This window comes from Vulpes vulpes, chromosome 13, assembly GCF_048418805.1.
Source record: "Vulpes vulpes isolate BD-2025 chromosome 13, VulVul3, whole genome shotgun sequence".
Taxonomy (NCBI): Eukaryota; Metazoa; Chordata; class Mammalia; order Carnivora; family Canidae; genus Vulpes; species Vulpes vulpes.
This window is the reverse complement of record NC_132792.1, coordinates 157,289,056-157,302,600: the sequence shown is the minus strand read 5'-3', so window position 1 is coordinate 157,302,600 and position 13,545 is coordinate 157,289,056. Positions and strand designations below refer to the sequence as shown.

General features: G+C 42.2%; 1 long non-coding RNA gene across 1 annotated transcript; it reads left to right on the top strand.

Annotated features, from left to right (window-relative positions):
- Positions 1-2,240: 2,240 nt before the first annotated feature.
- Positions 2,241-13,290, top strand: LOC140595020 (uncharacterized). The gene is made up of 3 exons (XR_011996415.1): positions 2,241-6,513; positions 6,806-6,903; positions 8,129-13,290. It is a non-coding gene; the product is annotated as an uncharacterized lncRNA (long non-coding RNA).
- The last annotated feature ends 255 nt before the right edge of the window (positions 13,291-13,545 follow it).

Sequence of the window (13,545 nt, the reverse complement as noted above, 5' to 3'; positions counted from 1 at the left end):
AGTGAATAGAAAGGTGCCTACATATATCTAAAGGGACTATGTATGTTCCCTTAATGACCACATTATAATCTAATTAGATCAGTTGCTTAAATCAGAGTGTCAATGATGCGAAAGTCCGAATTTTTCATTCCTATGGAAGAAAAAGTTTCATAAAGGAAAAAGCCATTTGCAGGATCCCCCGGACACCTGTTCTCTCCAGCTAGCAGTGAGAGAGCAGGGCCTCGATTAGGAAGGGACGCCCACCTGCAGTCACTGTATGGTCAGTAAAGAGGTAAGGGACCTTCTCTGAAATCCCGATCGGATTAGGCTACTGGGTCACTTAGAGTATAAACGTATGCCTCTAGCGAGTTTCACTGTTAAATTTTAGATTTTATTTTATTCTTTTAGGTTTCGGGTAGAGAATTTGCCTCTATCAGTGATCAAAGGCCACACAGATACATTTTCAAGCCTTCGGGTGGTCTTAAACAATATTAACATCGACGCTTCTTTTGAACTAAGCAAATGGGGTGTGTATGTGTGTATGCAGGTAGTTTATAACTTCATATGTGGACTTTTGTTGTAACACAATTTCATACATTATGGAATAGATTTAGTAGTCACTGTCTGAAGGTTCACGTTACAGTTTATGATCCCTTTTTTTTCTTTGTTGTTTATTCTGAGTACTGTTATGTTTCCGTCTCTCCCTCTTGCCTTTCTTTATTTCAGTTGAAATATTGGAATATAACTTCCGAGTGATAAACATGCTTTGTGGGGAGAGACCAGATGGAAGGGAAATAAGAATAAAGAAGGTTTTCTCTCTCTCCCCGTCCCCTGCCTTTTAGCTGTGCTGTTGGCTCCGAACCCGGCCTGATGCAGACTCCCCTCTGTATGGGATTGGGTGACTTGAGGTCTGGGTGAATTCTGGAAGTCAGGGTGAGCGGAGGCCAACGCTGTGACTGTGCTCCTCAGGGGTGCTGGAAGGGTCCCCAGTTAAATATTCACACAGCCTCATCAAGGTGAGATTTTGTTGAAGAGACCTGCTCATGGAATGTGGGTAGTTTAAAACTGGTGCTGGTTCACACGAAGTGAGGGAATTGGTGACTCTGGCTGCCAGTGGGGCAGGCATTTGGTAAACATGCTGTTTTTTCCTCTGAGCTTTAAGGTCTTTTGTGCACATAACCAACCCAGTCTACTTTGCATTGACACCATGGTAGGCATTATTTAATTTTTTCTGCTAAATATATAGTGAATTTCAAAATATGATTTTTATTGACGCCCATGACTATTAATTTTATTTTGTCTATTTTTTTCCTTAAAATTTTACATATTTTTAAGTAATCTCTACACCCAACGTGGGGAACAAACTAGAACCCTGAGATCAAGACTCACATGCTCCACCAACTGAGGCAGCCCGGCGCCCCAACCAATGACTACTAATTTTAGATGAAAATCCAGAAAGGCGGGGGCATCTGGGCGACTCAGTGGTTGAGCATCTCTGCCTTTGGCTCAGGGAGTGATCCTGGGGTCCTGAGTTTGAGTCCTGCATCAGGCTCCCTGCATGGAGCCTGCTTCTCCCTCTTCCTATGTCTCTGCCTCTCTCTCTCTCATGAATAAATAAATAAAATATTTAATAAAAAAAGAAAATTCAAAAGGGGCATATATTTTCATAAGCATATTTTATACCTGTAACTACTTGGAAATATATGGGTCTTCTTTTCTACATGCCAAAATGTTTAACATATTATTCAATTCATAAAATAGCATTGTCCATCAGCTTCTCAACACTCTGAGGATGCAATTGTGTTTCCCTGGGAGACCAAGCAGTTGTGCTTGGTAGATGCAACCTCTCCGAGCATGAGAACACATTCTGAGATCATGATACAAACGAAGGCGGTAGTTAAGAACCTGAGACTTGGGATCAGAAAGTTCACAACTCCTGTCCCTTCTTTGTCCTTTACTCAGGGGCAAAGTAATACTTGACTTCCTTAAGCCTTATAAATTCTTCAGAAGTGAAAATGACAACAGAATCCAATAGTGTTGCTGTGAGAAGTAAAATGAGATCATATGGGAATGCTCAGTGTCCTGACTAGGAAAGAGAAAGAGCTCGATACATATTTAAATGCCCTTAAAAACCAGTATGGACCATGTGACTTAGAGTCCTAGGAGAGAGACATATCTTTCATTATGGAACTTTATTTTATTTATATTTTTTAAGATTTTATTTATTTATTCCTGAGAGACACAGAGAGAGAGAGGCAGAGACACAGGCAGAGGGAGAAGCAGGCTCCATGCAGGGAGCCCGAGGCGGGACTCGATCCTGGCACCCGGGATCAAGGACCTGACTCGAAGGCAGATGCTCAACCACTGAGCCACCCAGGTGCCTCCTCATTCTGGAATTTTTGCAAGTTTCTTTATTCACGTTTTGTCTTTGACACCTGTTCTGTCTGGTCACAGATACTACTTGACTCCCTATAGATCTCATATGATTCTTCTAATTTAATAACATAGAGTGATTTGCTTTGATTCTCTTCCTTTTTGTATGTGGCTCATAAAACATGTAACCACAAAAAGGTTGAATTTTATGATTTGTTGGCACACCTCTGATTGGACAGAATTATTTTACAAAATGTACCCAAAAGTTGAAGGAGGATGGCACCGCTAGGTTCCCAATAACTCCTACAGGAACCTTTAAAAAATATTATTTACTATTTGTCACTCTCTTACTTTTCTGTAGAACTTACTGGCATGCAGAGGAAATATTACATTAATGAGTTACTTTGGCCTTTTGAAGCTTATCTATCTGGTCAATTAAATAGAAATAAATACTCAGTACTTTGTGAGAAATGAACATATTTTTGTGAAAGAGGGAATGGAGTAACACTCGCGTGTGTTACCAATAACAGGTGCTCAGTACTCAGCCCCAGTGACACTTAAGAAGCAATTTACATTCCGACTCTGCTGGGGAAAAAACACAAAAACAAATGAAAACCTCAGTTTGGGGTCATTGTTTTTCTCAATCAAGTCCCAGTCTAACCATTTCCTTTTGGCAAATGTGAGCATTTTCCACGATGGCTTTCTGTCTTAACCTCAGTATCCCACCCAACTGGGTAGATGCCACCCCGCATGGCGAACCTATAATGACTCACATTTTCAAAGATACATGTTTATAATGATGAAGCATTATTTGCTAACTGATTTCAGAAAGGATTTGTAAATGATTGACAGATAACTAATGAGTCCCCAGGCATCTTTGCCAAAATCCAAAAGGCATTCAACAATGTCATCTGAACCCATATTGCATGATGATGTTAAAGTTCAGTTAATGAGTTACAGTCTCTGTAAACTTCCTGAATATACTCTTCCAAGCCATTATGACACGTCTGTTAGGAACTGGTATTCTTGTAAAATGGGATTTCTGGTGAGCACTGCACATGAACATATACCAGAAAAGCCCTTCAAGTTTGTTTATGATTTGGGTTTATTAAGAACCAGCACCCGAAATTACTCATTCAAATCATTCAAGTGGACTGAGGCACCAGGTGTTGAGGTGTTTACAGAAGACAGAGATACTGAATGGGGTCGTTCTTGGGAACCAGTGCTTACTGGTACATTGTTGCTTGTATTTGTCACTAACAAAGATATTTGTCACTGATTACATGTAGGATCTGGGCTTGAGTTGGTGCTTTTCTTTTTTTTTTTTTTTTCAATCAGCTTCCTTAGCAACCCCCTAACTCCCAAATTATATAAGACGGTGGGATGGCAGATTTGGAAAAGAAGTGACAAAAGATTTCTTCTCATTATTTTTAATAACTGTGAGAAATGTGGCACCTGGCAGGAAAGATAAGTGACTTTTATGCAGTACTATTATGGCCAGGTAAATATTACTCACTTTTTATAGCACTAATAATTAAACAGAGGCTTAGTCAATCTTTTGGCAATTGAAATGTTTAAGACTTTACTCTTCTGTAGGCTTATGTTGAATTCCCCACGTTTATCACAATCTGAGATCTATGTCTGATGACTTATGGTTCAAATCTTTACTCAGAGTAAATGAAGTAAACTCAGTACCATTTTGTTTCCATTTAAAACCTTTTAAAACGTTTAGGCAAATAACTCAATTATCTAAACTTTCTAGAAGAGGGATCTGTAGAGCATTTCAAGTGATTTCCCTAGGAATCATGTAATAATTATTTTTTTAAAAAGGAGCCACAAAATAGATCTTAATTCATGAACTGAATGTCATATATCACCTAACATTGTCTGGTAGATCACGTGAATGAAATCGTTTTTTTTCAAACAATAGATGTTCCTTAGAATGGAATTTTTAAAAATATTTTATTTTTTTAAGTAATCTCTACACCCAATGTAGGGCTGGAACTTACAACCCCAATATCAAGAGTTGTGTGCTCTACTTACTGACCCAGCCTGGTGCCCCTAGAATGAAATATTTTATATGGCTAAATCTTTTATGTGGCCATATAAGCCTATCTTGATTGTGTTTCGGTTATTTTAATAGACATTGTTTTTTGTCCTCTCAATCCTTTTGTGGAAAAAAAATGTTTAATCAAAAATGATAAGGTAGGGGTGCGCAAATCTTTATCTTAGGGTTGTGAAGTTAAGCCCCGCATTGGGCATAGAGATGACTTAAAAAAAATTTTTTTAAATGATAGAGTGGAAAGGGTGCATAAATGCACGTATGTTATATGTACTTTTTAAGACTTTATTTATTTATTCATGAGAGACACAGAGAGAGAGGCAGAGACCTAGCCAGAGAGAGAAGCAGGCTCCCCTCAGGGAGCCCTATGTGGGACTCGATCCTTGGACTCTGGGACTTGATCCTGGGACTCCGGAATCACGCCCTAGGCCAAAGGCAGGTGCTCAACCACTGAGCCACTCGGGCATCCCACATATGTTATATTTTTCATTATGTTTTGAGCAAGAGAGGGTAAAACCTAAAAAAGAAAAAACAAAAGGATTACTCAAAAAAAGTTGAAGGCTCTTAGAAAGGTCACCTTATTCTCTATGAAACTGCAAAGCAAAAATGAGTTTCAAAGGTAATCTCACTTTTACCTGTTATTTTCATTACCATGAATCTAACAAGTTATGCTCTCGAGCATTATTTATTTACATACTAATACATTTTTAGATTTTTTTTAGTTCTTTTCAATTTCATCATGCCCCAATTGGAACTCTTTATCTTTCATTTCAAATGCCCCACCTTTTTTAATTTTGATGAATGACACCACTACATCAGAAATGTGGGTGTTACTCTAAAATCTCCCTCTGATTTACTTGCTGTGTCTATACAGGTGACAAGCTTAGTCCATTCACTTTCCTTAACATCTTCACTGGCATCCCCTCCCCTCTAGGAGCGTCAGTGCTTTTGCTTTGCAACGTCCACAGCGAGAGCTTACTGGCTTTGAGCCAGAGGAACCTGAGATCCGGACAGGGCACATCATTGATTAACAGGGTGACCCTTGGTGAGCTCTCCCCTTTAACATCATTTCCTTAGCACGGGACCAGCATGAACCATGACTCTTGGGATGATGAGAAAATTCAGTGAAAACACATGTGACATGTCTAGGCCAACAACTGGTACCATGGCCTTCATCGTCTCTCACTTTGTGGTTTTCTAATGATTCCTGGTCTTTATTCTGGCTTAATCTAGGCTTTCTTCCACAATCAGCCTGAAGAATTTTTTTTTAAAAAAATTAATGATATTTTGATGCGTCAAATTCTTCGATGATCATGCTCTTTAGGATAAAGCTCATATTATTTATTTATTTATTTATTTATTTATTTATTTATTTATATTCACGAGAGACACACAGAAGCAGAGACACAGGCAGAGGGAGATGCAGGCTCCCTGTGGGGAGCCCGATGTGGGACTGGATCCTAGGACCTGGGGTCACACCCTGAGCAGAAGGCAGACGGTCAATCACTGAGCCATCCAGACGCCCCAAGCTCATACTCTTTAAATTTGTTAGACAGAACTCTTTTTTTTGTTAAGATTTTATTTATTTATTCATGAGAGACAGAGAGAGAGAGGCAGAGACAACGGACAGAGGGAGAAGCAGGCTTCACGCAGGGAGCCCGACTCAGGACTCGATCCCAGGACTCCGGGATCATGCCCTGGGCCAAAGGCAGGCACTAAACTGCTGGGCCACCCAGGGATCCCCAATACACAGAACTCCTTAGGATCTGACGTTAAAAAAAAAAAGCAAAAATTCTCTGATCTATCTCCATACTTTCACATTCACTGTATGCTCTAGCTACGAAAAACTACTTGTAGTTCCTCAAAGCATCATAACGTTTCATGCCCCTTTTTATTTATCTCTTCATTCGTTCATTCATCCACCCATCCATTTGTTCCATCGACTAAAATATGCTGGAGCCTGTGGTTAGTCCTGGGGATACAGAGTCAAGCTCCCGGCGTTCCATTTGAAGAAAGAGACAAATGATGACAGTTGTTTATCAGAGCTGAACTTAGGACATCGGGGAGCCCCAAGGAGTCACTAATCCATCCTGTGAAAGGTGAGAGGAAGCGCCCCGGATGAAATGGTGCTTGAACATCTTTGAGGGCAAGTTAGAGTTTGCCAAGTATCAAGGGTATTCCTGGGAGGAGGCCCAGGTAGCATGAGGGGCCAAGGCATGTGCCATGACCTAATCACGTTCATCCTGCTGGAGCTGAGCCAGGCTTGTGTTTTAAAATACAGCCTTGAAGTGCATCTCCAATAGTGGCACACGAATGGAAACAAATGAAAATACAAGGAATGGCCAGCAATTGGGGAATGGCTAACCATATCATAGTATCTCCACTCCGTAGGCTATCATGCAGCCATTAAAACTGGCTACGCAGAGCCTTATTGGTCGGCTTGGAGGAATTTGTGTGAAGCATTTACTGTTGCACGAGCAGAGAGCAAGGTAGGTGTGTGAGTGGGAGAACCAAGCCACAAAGGAGAAAACAAAGCTTGGGAATATCATCACATTATGCAGTTACGTAAAAATCCGTGTATGTGGGGATATGTATGTATACATATTTAATTTGTAAATTAAATAAGGAGGTTAAAACAACTCAGAAAATGTATGTATACATATTTAATTTGTACGTAAAAATCCGTGTACGTGGGGATATGTATGTATACATATTTAATTTGTAAATTAAATAAGGAGGTTAAAACAACTCAGAAAATGCAGAGAGTATACAGGAAAGATGTACAAGTCACCTCTAATCCTGACATCTTGAGATCCTAATTATTATTTTAAATTTTATTTTGAAGTATTTTTTTCATCTTTTCATCTGTCTTGGATGTACTTAAATATAGATAGAGACAAAACTGGTGTGTCGTATTGATAGTTTCATTTTCTGTCCTTTTAGACATTAACCATTATATGATTAATATTTTTCCATCTTGTTATATGTTTTTCTAAAATATGCTTTTTAATTTTGGGCCACTGTCCTTCAGATGGCTCCTTCATGACTTCTTCTCCTGTGGTGGGACATTCAGTTTATATGTATTTTGTTGATTTAAATAATCTTGTCACTTACTGACTTTGTTCATCTTTTGTGCCTCAGTAAAATGGACATAGTATTAGTATAGGGGAGTTGTGATGAATAAAGAAACTAAAGTATATATGCTTGGGCACCTGGGGGGCTCAGTGATTGAGCATCTGCCTTCGGCCCAGGGCATGACCAGGGTCCCGGGATCGAGTCCCACGTCGGGCTCCCTGCATGGAGCCTGCTTCTCCCTCGGCCTGTGTCTCCACCTCTCTCTCTGTGTCTCTCATGAATAAATAAAATCTTGAGAAAAATAAAATAAAATAAAATATATTTGCTTATAGCTAAGCCTGGCACATCGTGAGCACTCAGGAAATGCTCACTCTTGGGAAGCTCTTTTAAACAGGATGAGCATTTCTTCTCTTCTAAAATGGAGAAATGAAGATGACAACGCCTACCCCCCGTCGCTGTTGTTGAGTAGTAACAAATGTGCTCCAGGGGGCTAACGTGCTACGTGACGCATAGCAGACCCTCAGTCCATTTTCCTGTCTCAATAACGTGCTCCTCGTCTGGTTCACCCAGCACCCAGCATCATAGGACTATCCCTCTCTGTATTGTGATGACGGATTGTCTCCTTTACTTGTTTGCTAGGATGAGAGTCCTGCATGTGTGTGTCCCCAGGACCCAGTGCAGTGACTGTCCCCCGTACCCGATGACTCACACACTGTTGGCACTCAGCTCATGTCTGGTGAAGGAATAGCAGCAAAAAGGAGAACCTACGAGGCAAGTGCTTCGAGGCAACAGAGAAGAAAAGACGGAAGAAAAATGATGGTGGGGAACGGGATTAAACCGTCAGGGAAACAGAGAAGGTGAAGAAAGCGAAGATAATGTGAAGAAACAGGAGCAGTGAAATTGGTGAGGGTCTCTGTGGTGTGAACTGGGGGTGACTATTTAGTGGGGAAAAAACATCAGAGGGAGGAGGCGCTCCCTGGCCCGCACAGTGCAAGGTGGGACAGTCTGCATGGCGGCTGGCGGCTAACTTCTGAGTCCCCGCTACTGGACTAAGGTCTGATATGATTTTCATTTAATCATGTCAAGCACCCTGTGTAAGTGCATTTATTCCTCCCTGGGGGAAATATCCCCCCGGACTATTTTAAGGATGAGAAAACTGGGGATCTGTGAGGTTGTGCTGTTTGCCCAGGGCCCATCAGCGGGTAAGGCGTGGGGCCCTGACTCCGGGGCCTGTCTGGTTCCAGGGCCTGCGCACTCATCACTCCGCTTTCCCCAATCCTTTACGGAGCTTGGACCAGACCTGCTTTCAGCGTTTGTCAAATAGGGTCAAGTGCGTCCTGTCAATCACCACGGTGAACTGCACAGCCAGCCGGGCCCTCGGTATTGTCCTGCAGTGGCCTGGCCTACGGTTACTGATGTTCCTATGGGGCCATCCAGTGATCTGTGGGGAGACAAAGCCCTGCAGTAGGAAACCAAGTCGAGAAGGTCAGACTGCCCCTGCGAGATGGTGGGAAGAGCCCAGCTTCAGTGCACCGAGCTAACGGGATGCAGCGGCCATGCCCTTTCTCATCCAGAGTCGTGAGCTTGCACCATCTGCAGTCACATCTGTCATCGCGTGGCTTAGGAGTCATCAGCGAAAAGAAAGGAAAATTGAGGGCCACGAGTAGAGGTGGGATGAGAGATGGCATTTTCCTATGCTCAGTGGTGGAGGGTAGCGCAGTGTTGACAAAATAGGCAGGGAGACTCTGACAAGGGAAATAGCAAAACCAAAATCTATTTTATTTTTAAACGGACTTATGAATCTGGAAATCTTCAAACATTGAGAAGCTAAAGGTTAAAACACTTGAGAATCTATTTTTGAAATCCCAAATATGTGAGCTTCGAGAAAGCCACAGTCTAGAGTACCAGGAATGAAAGGACTGCTTTAAAATGAAGATTTGAGCTTTTATTTTATTTTTAGAGGTTTATTTATTTCTTTTTGGGGGAGAGAGAGAGAGAGAGAGCGTGCGAGCATGCGTGCACGTGAGCAGAAGGGGCCGAGGGAGAGGGAGAATCTCATGCAGACTCTGCTTTCGGTGTGGAATCTGATGCCGGGCTCCATCTCATGACCCGGAGATCATGACCTGAGCCCAAAACCCAGAGTTGGCTGCTTAACCACCGGGACCACCCAGGTGCCCCAAGATGTTAGCTTTGGGCATGAGGGCACCCAGCTTTCTAAGTGCAGGGCCACAGTAACGCCCAGGGGCCGCGCCTTTTGATCAGCTCACTGCGGCGCATCTACAAACACCACATGTTCATGCTTTCTTGCTGGCCCTGATTCTGCATCGTTTAGCTCTGAATTCCGAGTTGGACATAGAATTTTTAGGGGTTTATCATAGCTTTGCAGCCCTCCCATTTCTGATAAAATTGGGCTTTATTTTTCTTAAGATTTTATTTACTCGTCAGAGAGAGAAAGAGAGAACAGAAGGAGGGGGAGCAGCAGAGGGAGAGGGAGAAGCAGGCTCCTTGCTGAGCAGAGAGCCCGATGCGGGACTTATCCCGGGGTCCTGGGGTCATGACCTGAGCTGAATGCAGACACTTAACCATCTGAGCCACCCAGGCGTCCCATGACTGAACTTCAGATCCTTGCAAAGAGGTCACCCAACTAGAGAAAGGTTGGAGGAATGTTTTCTCCTTCATTCATCAAAAGCACACACACTTTCACGTTCTCTCCCAAATTCAGGCTCGTAGGCAGTTCCTGTGGCCGGTTTGGGTCGTTTGCAGCTAATCATTGTCAGAGATTTGAAGTGTCAGTGAAGGGCAGCCCGGGTGGCTCAGTGGTTTAGCTCCGCCTTCAGCCCAGGGCGTGATCCTGGAGACCCGGGATCGAGTCCCACGTCGGGCTCCCTGCATGGAGCCTGCTTCTCCCTCTGTCTGTGTCTCTGCCTCTCTCTCTGTCTCTCATGAATAAATAAATAAAATCTTAAAAAAAGAAAAAAAAAAGGAGTGTCAGTTCATGGGAACCAGTGGTTTAAACAATTGACATTGATTTTCTTTTCATGGTGAGGCCTAAGGTAAGCTCCATACTTTGTAAGATGGGATCGATGCCAGATTTGACTTCCAGTTTGACTATCCAGTCAACCTGAGGCATTTGACAAAGAAATTGAAGTGATTTTGGTCTCTGCCATGGAAAAAGGCCACAATTCTATAGTCTGGAGAGCACTAAATATTTTTTTCACACAAAATAAATAAAATAAATAAATAAATAAAAGAATACATTTTCATACAAAGTTTGTCAGCTTTTATGTAGGTACAAGAGTAGGCTCTTCTTACAACTAAAAAATAGATGAAAAATATATCATTAATCATCATTGAGCAACTCCTGTCCTCCTCTCCCTCTCCCTCCTTCCTGCACCCCCTTTTCTCCAGGCATATCTTTAGGTTAGTCTCCTTTTGAAGATTGATTCCCTCGTGATTTAGTTCAACTGCAAGCAAAAGAAAGCCCAGCCTGGGGACACCTGGGGGGCTCAGCGGATGAGCATCTGTCTCCGGCTCAGGGCGGGACCCCGGGGTCCTGGGATCGAGTCCCACATTGGGGTCCCCGCGGGGAGCCTGCTTCTCCCTCTGCCTGGGTCTCTGCCTCTCTGTGTGAGTCTCATGAATAAATAAATAAAATCTTTAAAAAATAAAATAAAAAAAGTATCCAGGGGGATGCTGGCTGGGAGGAGACCCAAAACGTATGTGGGGCTTTGGTCTGTAGGATGTCACTTGAACATTCCTGTCCATGTTCTATCTCAGCAATAAGAGTAAACATTTAGGTACAAGCCGCCGTGTCTAGACACTGTGATAGGACTTAGTACGAATTAGCTCATTTGTTCAACAAGCTTGTGAGGTGAGCGCTCTTACCACTTCTGTGTCAGAGATGAGGAGCTGACACCTGGTGAGGCTGCGTGAGGCTGAGGACGTTGTAAATGGAAAAAAACCTGTTTCATCGGCTTTGCCCTTAGCCACTACCCCCTCCTGCTTCTGTCAGGAGGCTTGAACCTGCCTCTTCTGATAAAAGTTTTGCCTCATCCAGTGGTTTCACTCAACCTTAGTACCGGGGAACGTCAAAAAAAAATTCTGTGATTATTCATTTTCTCACTAGTTTTCTGTTTGGTTTGGTTTTGATGATTATTTTGCATCTCACAACATCCCCTTCGTTTAAACTGGAAATCCAAGAGAGAGTCTGGTCAACACCTCTGACAAATACAGAGCCAGAAATCACACATGACGTTGTGTGTGTGTGTGTGTGTGTGTGTGTGTGTGTGTACTTTCTGATAATGAATAACAGAGGCAATGATGATTATATTTGAGCACTTAAGTCACTGTTTTCCTAGAATACCCTTAAACACACAAATGTGTTTTTATTCTTGTATTCTAAAGATGTTTAATTAGAAAAGGTCAATCTTAATATCTAAATGACTTAGCAATAAAACCGGGCCACAGCCTGGAACCTGGGATGGCTAATTCCCAAAACTCGGGAAATAATGCAGATCAAAATTTGCAAGTGTGATTAAGCATTGGCAGCTTGCTTTATTTGATAGATTTGTTTTAAAAAATATAGGGGCGCCCGGGAGGCTCTGTTGAGCATCCAACTCTTGATTTTGGCTCGCGTCATGACTTCGTGGGTCGTGAGATTGAGCCTCACATCCAACTCCATGCTTCGTGGGAAGTCGGCCTCAACAGCCTCTACCTCTATCACCAGGCCGCGCGTGCCTCTGTGCACATGCTCTCTCTCAAATAAAGAAAGAAATCTTTAAAAAAATTATATGTAAATCAAATTTAGCAAAATAAAAACGCTGTATTTGCTGTTGAGCGCAAACTTATATTCCTTTCGTAAAATGGAAAGTGTTTTTTGCAGTGTGGATACCCATTCCCCAATGATCCACTTTGAAGTTTGCCATTTTGGATATCAAGGCTGTGGTGTAGACCCTTTCTCCTCTTTCTCTTCTTCCATTTGCCATCCCTTTCCAACTTACTTTTTCTATGCTCAGTCACACTCGTATTCACACAAAGTGCTTATTCAAGTAACTCTTCCAAGACTGATAGCCATACATCTGACACAGGGCAATACTCTAGAAATTTTTAGCTGCAACGGGGTATCTGGCTGGGTCAGTTGGAAGAACATGACTCTTGATCCTGGGGTCATGAGTTTGAGCCCCACATTGGGTATAGAGATGACTTACATAAATAAATAAATAAATAAATAAGAAAAAAATTTTCCAAAACATCATAAGAAATAAATAATGAAAAATTGTAACTACAACAAAAGCAACCCCGTAGTCACATCCTATTTCCTTGGTCCCAGCTTCTCTTGTCCACACTGTGACTGTTATCTGGATTATCTGGCTGGACTCCTAGCAGCCGCAGAAAGTTTCAGCAGTTGGGCTGACTTTTTTTTTTTAAGCCAGGACCACTGGGTGGCTCAGTGGTTGAGCGTCTGCCTTCGGCTCAGGTCATGACCCCAGGGTCCTGGGATCAAGTCCCGCATCGGGCTTCCTGCACAGAACCTGCTTCTCCCTCTGCCTGTGTCTCTGCCTCTCTCTCTCTGTGTCTCTCATGAATAAATAAATAAAGTTAAAAAAAAAAGAAATATATGTGTATGTGTATATGTGAGTGAGTGTGAGTGTGAATGTAGGCAGTCGAGTGCTGGGGTTCACTGGGCAGGCTCCACAGGCCAACTGCATTGATTCAAGCTCAGCTGACTTTGGGCAAGTTACTTAACCTCTCTATGCCTCAATTTCCTCATCTATGGGATAAGGATATTAATTGCACCTCTATTCTAGGGTCATTTTGAGGATTAACTGAGTTAATTATGCTGAAAGCCTGGTACATAGTGACAATGTGTTTTAGTTATTACTTTTTCCCCATGTTTGCTCACCACTCACATCTTCCAAGGGCAAAGTTTTTTACTAGCTCTAGAAAATTATTAAATATTGATTTGAATTGATTTTTTTTAAGATTTTATTTATTCATTCATGAGAGACACAGAGAGAAGGTAGAGACATAGGCAGGCTCCTTGCAAAGATCCTGAT